Consider the following 7,932-nt stretch of genomic DNA (forward strand, 5'->3'; position numbering starts at 1 on the left):
ATGATTAAGTCTGAAGAAACAGAACATATTGGCAATTGAACAGTTTATTTTCGACAAACAAGGGCCTCGATAGCAAGTGGAAGAACCATACACAGCCTCAACTACCTGGTAATACTTTAGTTTTTAGTTTGTTTGCTTTATATATGTAAACTAATGTGCAATTTTACTGTGGACATGAACAGTTCATCCAAGATTCTGATTTTTTTGGATAAAATTAACATTATTATTTGAAAAGAAAACATTACCAGAAGTGGCCCCATTTAGGAGGATATGAACAAGCTTTTCAGTGGTATAAGCTTGTTGACAAGAAGCCTTGTGTGTGTGTGTGTGTGTGTGTGTGCATGTGTATATTTTATATATAGAGAAAATTGAAACAAACACAAATTTTCCTACATTTTTTACTAAGTTTAGTTTAAGGTTTCTTTTTTGTCCGTTACTAAAATTTCCCGGCGTAATTAATAGATTATGATTTGTTTTATAAATTGGCATATTTCTCGTGAAAATTTTTCATTATTCATTTTTGGAATTTATATATTTGACATATGGTTCAAAAACTGGTGAGCATGTGCAGGTTCAGGAACTTTCTTTCCTTCTTTCTACACTGTTTTGTGTTGGTGTGCCATCTCAAGCCACAGGATCACCGAGGGTCTGTTCGTCTGATGTGAGCAGATGGCCGAATCAAAGACATTCTTGAGACCATCCTTATCACCACGAACACACCTTCTGCTGCACTTTTATACTTTATCTCCTGTATCCAAGTTCAGTGAAAGTTCCTGCTACAGCGAACAAGAATATAAACGCAGCACTTTTGTTTTGGCTCCCATTTGTCAGGAGCTGAACTCAAAGATAGAACGGGCCTTTGTCTCTCAAGTACTGTTCACAAATTTGAGCACTTCTCCTTTGTCAAGATAATCCATCCACCTCACAGATGTTGCATATCATGATATCAAGATGCTGATTAGACAGCATGATTCACGAGCAACAGCTCTAGTAGATATTCCTGCAGTCAGCATGACAATTGCATGCTCCCACAAAACTTGCAACATCTGTGACATTGTGCTGTGTGATTAAACTGCACATTTTAGAGTGGCCTTTTATTGTGGTCAGCCTAATGCATACCTGTAGAATAATCATGCTGTCTAAGCATCTTGATCTGACACACCTGTGAGGTGGATGGATTATCTCAGCAGGAGAAATGCTCACTAACACGGATTTTCACAAATTTGTGAAGGCTTGAGAGAAAAAGGCCGTTTGTGTACATAGAACAAGTCTTAGATCTTTGAGTTCAGATAATGGGAAATGGAAGCAAAAATAAAAGTGTTGCATTTATATTTTTTCAGTTTTAAAGAGATAAAAGTATTGAAGATATACAGTATAGTTGTTGTTTTTTAAATAAATCAGAACCTGTATCATTCGATGAATACCTGCTTTGAACAAATAAGATATTTACTTTTGCTTAAGGAAAACGGTGCATTAACATTTCCTGTGATATAACCACACCACTTACTTCACTGCAGTCTGAACGCTGACATTTTATATTTGCAAACACTGACTGACCTAAAAGTTGTCATCTTGCTTCATAAAATCGAGGTTAATTACAGATCACTTGCTGATTTGTACATCTGCTGCAAGCTATTCTCTCCTAAACCATAATTTGGTTTAGTTTTTTTTTTTTTCAGGTTAATATTATTCATTATTATCCAGCATTAGGTTGGAGTACTGAATTTAAAAAAACTTAAAAACTACATTTAATTATGTTCAGCTGCAATATATCCATTTGAAGACACTATTTTCAAAAGCCACATTTGTGCTCACAAGCATTAATTTTCACCTAATACCAAAGATTGCAGTAAATTGTTAGCAATGATGCAAAACAATTGCTGAAATGAAGTTGTGGGGGAAGTCCTCAACACTGCTTCTCATGGAAGAGTCTGTAAACCTTCTTTGGAATAAAAAGTTGTCTTCAACGATTATGAAATATTACAGGAGAGAACACACTCCCCCGACACAATGTTAACTCGTTATTGTTATGATTCAGCGGCAGACATGGTCAAATTAATTATGCAGAATTAAACTTATTGATCCTACCTGAAAGGTTTCCAGGCCCTCTTGTCGAGTCCTCAGCTTCAGATCTTCAACACCAGCAGCATGAAAAGTTTTAAATACTCCGCTTAACGTCAGAATAAAAACCAGTTTGCGTCAGTCCTTAAGGCCCAGTTGAAGTCACGGTTTATCTGAAGGCCTGTTTGGATATTAAAACTCTCGCTCATGTGTGCTGTCTTTTGCAGTTGGCTGATCCTGCAGCTCGTATCGAGTGTTTGATAATAAAGTTCGACTTGTCCACTTTGATTACAGCTCAGATCTGCCTGCCGAGGCCCTGCGGCTCTCGGGGGATGCAGAACGTCAATTGCCCATTTCTGGTGGGGAACTCTTGCAGCAGCAGTTGTGTGTGTGCGTGTGCATTTATGCACTGGTGTTTGTTGTGATGGCTGCGGTCATCTCCTGCCAGCCGTGTTACCATGGTATTTCTTTACACACAAGTGCTCGATCAGTGAAAGAGCTCATGGAGTTTTTTGGAAAATGAAAGCAGCGATGGCTGCTGGCAGAGGCTTTGGAAATGTATGATCTCCAACGAGGTCAGTTCTGAATCAAACTCTGACTAAATCAACGCATGAAGTGACCCGATGCTCAACTTCTATTGATACTCCAGTCTACACATGGTATAACAGGACAGATTATATCATAATATTGTCAATATCGCTACATGTGAATATATTTTTTTTTGCATCGGAGGCTAAAAGCTTCCAAAAAGAAGTAGTTTAGGCGAAATAAAGTACCATGCTTATGATAGAGAAGTTATCACACACCGCTGTGAAAAGGTACCTGCGTTTGTGTGTGTCTTCTTTTTTTTTATTTATTTTTTTTAGCAAAATAACTTAGAAATCAGTGTATGATTTCAACTCAAGTCTATTTATAGTCTAATCTACTTTGATATAGTTGTAGCCGGGAGTCATTCACAAGATTCTGAGCGTGATGTGATATCGCCTGGGGATTTCAAACAACTGCCACAACTTTATCCATGTAAGATGACTTTAGTTGCAAGGAATGCTAGTTCTTTAATTAATGTCTGCAGCAGCTGCAATCAAAGAGTTGTAATTCCAGTGAAGGGCATTAATGAGTTGTGCTCCATGATTTCTGTTATTCAAAACTTTTTATAAAAGGCATCCATTATTTTGAACACATGGTATCAGCATGGCAGCTTAGTGGTTAGCAGTGACTGCATTCAGGTCTAGGTTAAGCTGCCTTCGGGCCCAGGCCTCCCTTGTAAAAGAGAGCTGTGATCGGAATGGGATTTGCCGGGTTAAATAAGGGTTCATAAATAAATCATCTTTACCCACTTCTTCCTTTCTGAGTCGCAGGGGTCTTTGGTGCCCATATCCAGCAGTTTGATGCGCAAGAGGTGCTAACTGTGCAAGAGGCGTGGCACACCATGGACAAGTTGCATGTCCGTCACAGGAACACATAAACGAGACAAATGTCCATTCGCGCTCTCACTCACACCTAGGGACAATTTAGAGTTACCAATCAGCCTAACATGCAAGAAGCAGGTAAAGATAATGGAAGGATGGATGTTTTTAGTGTGTGGCTGCAAATATGTAAAATATGTCATTGTCAACCTGTAGACATTCCGCGTACGTTAACATTTAATTATTTTAGGCTCAGCCAAAAATGTTTTTACCAATATTACCAGAATTAGATATAATATTTTCATTCCTCCAGGTAGATAATCTTCTTGGCTTCTTCATCGTTTGGCACAAATTTTCCATCAAAAAGCCCAATTTAAAAATCGAATGAACATTATTACTTTAATCGTTGTTTTTCTGGGTGGAAGAGAAATATTGGTGGGGTTTCAAAATTGAAAGATTCAAACGATATCAGCATAATTACACTTGTGGCTGTAAATGCCCCTGTCAGAGGACGATTCAGGGTAAACCTTGACAAGGTTTGTTCTCCGTGTGGACGCGAGTGATGATAACTGGGCAGGATTGGAGTTGTCAAAGCTGGTTTTCATCAACTTGTTTACAGCATCCCACAATCGATGCAGCCTAATTACGCTTCCAGAGCATCCACCACCAAGAATAATAGGGAGCAATTATGTGGGCGACAGACGCTAGGTGGTGGGCAGAATGTTATGAAAACAAAAGTTTGGAGTTATGACAACTACATCTGTTGGACTAAATTGGTCACATTTTCTCCTTTTTTAATGAAAAGATCATTTCATGACTGAGTTTAAAAAAAGAACTGCCTTCAATAATGATTATAGCGCTATATTTTTCACCATTTTAAAGCTATAGATATAAAGAAAATTCAAAAAGACTTCCCTACATAACAAACACAAGCGGTAAAAACCTCGTTGCATGCATGTAATTAAATATATTTGGATGTAGTATCAAAAATATTGAAAAAAAAAATTGATATCTGCACTCTATCCAAGCATTTTTTTATTTACAGCACGACTTGTGGTCTGTGGATCGATAAGGGGCTATTACGAAGCGAGGAACACCCAGATTGGCATACATAGAGAGGAGGCTAATAATAGTAAACGTTGCCTCCATATTGCAGTAGGACAGTGCTTACAGCATACATTGCCAGCGGTGAAGGACAAACGAGGGGTGAAACGCACAGCAGAGCCAGAATGATTGCATTAATGAGAGGGAGAGATTGTAAAAATATGAGCAATCTCAACAGAAAGTGAGGAGGAAAGGTGTAGATATTGGTTCAGAGGCAGAATGAGAAGATAGTGAGGTAAAAATGGGAAAAGCTGATGTGGTTCCTGTGAAGATAAGGAGAAACGAATAAAAAAAAGATATAAAGAAATGGGAAAATAGCTATAAGACAGCAAGAAAAGCTGTTCCAATAAACAAAAGGCGGAAGACAAAGAGCATCAGATAAAAGAAGTGGCAGTGGGCATTGAATTGTCTGCATTTACAGTTTCTTGGATGTGTGATTTGAACGTCCCTGCCGACAGTAATAGTCGAACCCTGGAGATCTATCAGCACTCTGCTTCTGAAACACAATGTGATCCCCTTCCATTACCTCTGAGTCACGTTTCATTATAGCTAACGCCTCAGAGCGCTTTAGCTTATTACGCAGCCGTTGTCTTTTATGTGACCATAAACGAATCACAGCAAGGCGCTTTTACAAAACCTCAGAAAAAACAACAAGCAGTTTATACGTTTGATACCAAACGACTGCTTTTAAAGTGTCCTCCACAGATAATAAATGTATTCATAAGGACATGCTCTCAAAAAAAGAAATAACCTGAAGAAGGGAGCAGCCGAAGGAAAAATAAAAAGATATAATTTATATACATGTAATATCTGGTACATAGCCAGTTGTGCTTCATTAGCCAGGACTGGAACTTCTCATTAGTTTGTGATCATTTCCTAAAATGGATTTACAATGTCTGACTCTGGATGCTTTTTGGTTTGTAGCCCAGAAAAGCTCATCAATAAATGTCCTGCCTTAACGAAAGCATTGACAAAAAGTAGATTACATGATCCAACAAAGTTAAGTCAGGTCGGTTTCTTTTTGTTGAAATGTTTCGTCTTTCATCCAAAGGACTTCATCAGGCCGAGAAGCTGCAACAAACTCAGTCATAAATAGCACCTTCACAGCAATAGCTAATTTAAAAGTCATATAAGCTAAATTTTAGTAACCTTTTCATGTTTAACATAATATTACTGCTTTAATGGCAGATATTTTCCCAATAAAATCTGATTGTGCTGCTGTAGCTTCTGTTAATTTGTAGCTTTTTATTTTAAGTAACCATATTATTGTGAAACTCAAGTTCCAACAGTTCACAGTGGTTTAGCCTTTAACTCATTCAGTTTTAAAAATACTCAACTAGAATTTGTTGTGGTAGTAGCTGAGACTGATGTTCAACACACATTCTGAACTCAAACCGATTGCACAAAATCTCCATAGGAAACTTTGCTGTTAACTATTTGGAGTCAACTTTGCTCGTTCGCAAATAATTTCACGAACCACTGGACAGATTTTTATTGAAACTTCAAGGAAATATTCAGTGACTGGCCATTTACAGCTGCTTAACATCTGGAAAAATCCAATTCAAAAAGGCTGCCACAGCCAACTAACTTTATGAAATTCATAAATGTCTGTGATTTAGCCTGTTTTACAAATGTTGTGCTAAAATATGATGGTTGTAGCCATGAGTCATTCACAGCACATACTTAAAGTGATATTCATGTACAACACTTTCTTAAAATTTTAACATGAACTATTGGCCTTAACTCCATTTCTCTGTTTGCAAAATATTTAATAGACCAAAATCAATATTTTCCAACACAAATTTACACATATTAGGCAAATATTTGATGTGGTAGTAGTTGAGTGTCATTCCCCACACATTGTAGAAGTGTAACAGCTCACAGTATTATATGAGATTGTGTATAACATTATTTACAAGGTTTTACTTCTCAGTATAGGATGATCTTTGTTGGTGATGTGCATTCCTTCAAGGAGTGGGCCTGAGCTTAATGTCTCGGCTCCTTTCTATCGTGCTGATTTTAAACCGATACTTGTTTTTTTTATTTTTTAGCAGTAAATCTGTGAGTGCTTCAGAGAGGAACTGTCAAGATCTCTCTGTTTTATGCTTTTTGTTTTAGTTTTTCTGTGATTCCTTTATTTTGTTGACCTGTTTTCAGCTTCCTTAGTGCTTTCCCCCTCATATTTCAGCTCTTGCCCCTCCCTCTCTCACCTGTTCCTCATTGTCCTCCCCAGGTGTGTGTCATCGTCTGTCATTAGTGTTTCTTTAAAGCTGGTGTCATTTCATCATTCCCTACCCTTGTCTGTGCCTTTCATGCTGTTTGTCTCTCTTGAGCCTTCATGTGTTTTGTTTCTTTACATAATTTTTGTTGCCTTGTCAGACTTTTTATTTTTATGTTTAATAGATTAATCAAATTATTTGAATTTTGCGACTCTTGAAGTTTTTGCTTCTGCATTTGTGTTCAGCACTTCCACCAAACATAATAGAAAGCAGAAGACAACACGTGCTGCCTTCAGTTGTCCTACTGGCTTTTCTCAGTTTAACATCTTCTATATTTAAATGACCATTTTGATTTATGAACTTGTTACTTGTTGGTATCCTACAAGGCTTGGGGTTTTCCATTGATCATTGTTCCCCGATTGCTGGTTATGTATAGGCTAATTATAAGTGCCCAAACTGGAAGGGTACAGTTAAACATGCATTCCCCCCAGCAACCTCACAACCTCCAATCTGAGCATGAATGCATCAGTACACAGAGGGGGCATGACCCTATATAACTTCCTTTGGCTCGTTCACAATTCGTCTTTGATTTAAACTGAACGTGCTCGTATGATTCATTGGTGAACAAGTAAACAGGACTAAATCATTTTGTGCCATTTGAGGTGATGGGGTCAAAGGTGACGTGAGGTGGGAGACGAGTCAGCGGAAATGTCTGTTAATTGAATGCTGGTTTCGATCACACAGATGACTGAGCTTACACTGGAACTTTTTTTTTTTTTTTTTTTTTCAATTGTGGGGTTTCCTGTTTTTGTTTAAAAGCATGGAGGAAAAAATAAAGTTGTGTGAGTATGAAATTACAGAAACATAATGACACTGGATTATTTTTAAAGAGCAGATCAACTGATGATGAATATTTATCCTGTCTGCTCAGGGACACATTAAATAAGAACAGAATCAGACACACTCCACCATTTAACACCTTGATTATTTTTACTGCAACATATGAAACAAATTATATTTGTCTCTATAAAGTATAAACACAAACCAAAATGACATGACGTCTAAAAAAGTTTTTTAAAAAAAAAGAAAAAAAAAAAAAAATATATATATATATATATATATATATTATTTTTTTTTATTTT

Source organism: Nematolebias whitei, chromosome 22 (genome assembly GCF_014905685.2).
Source record: "Nematolebias whitei isolate Nwh7 chromosome 22, NemWhi1, whole genome shotgun sequence".
NCBI classification, from domain to species: domain Eukaryota; kingdom Metazoa; phylum Chordata; class Actinopteri; order Cyprinodontiformes; family Rivulidae; genus Nematolebias; species Nematolebias whitei.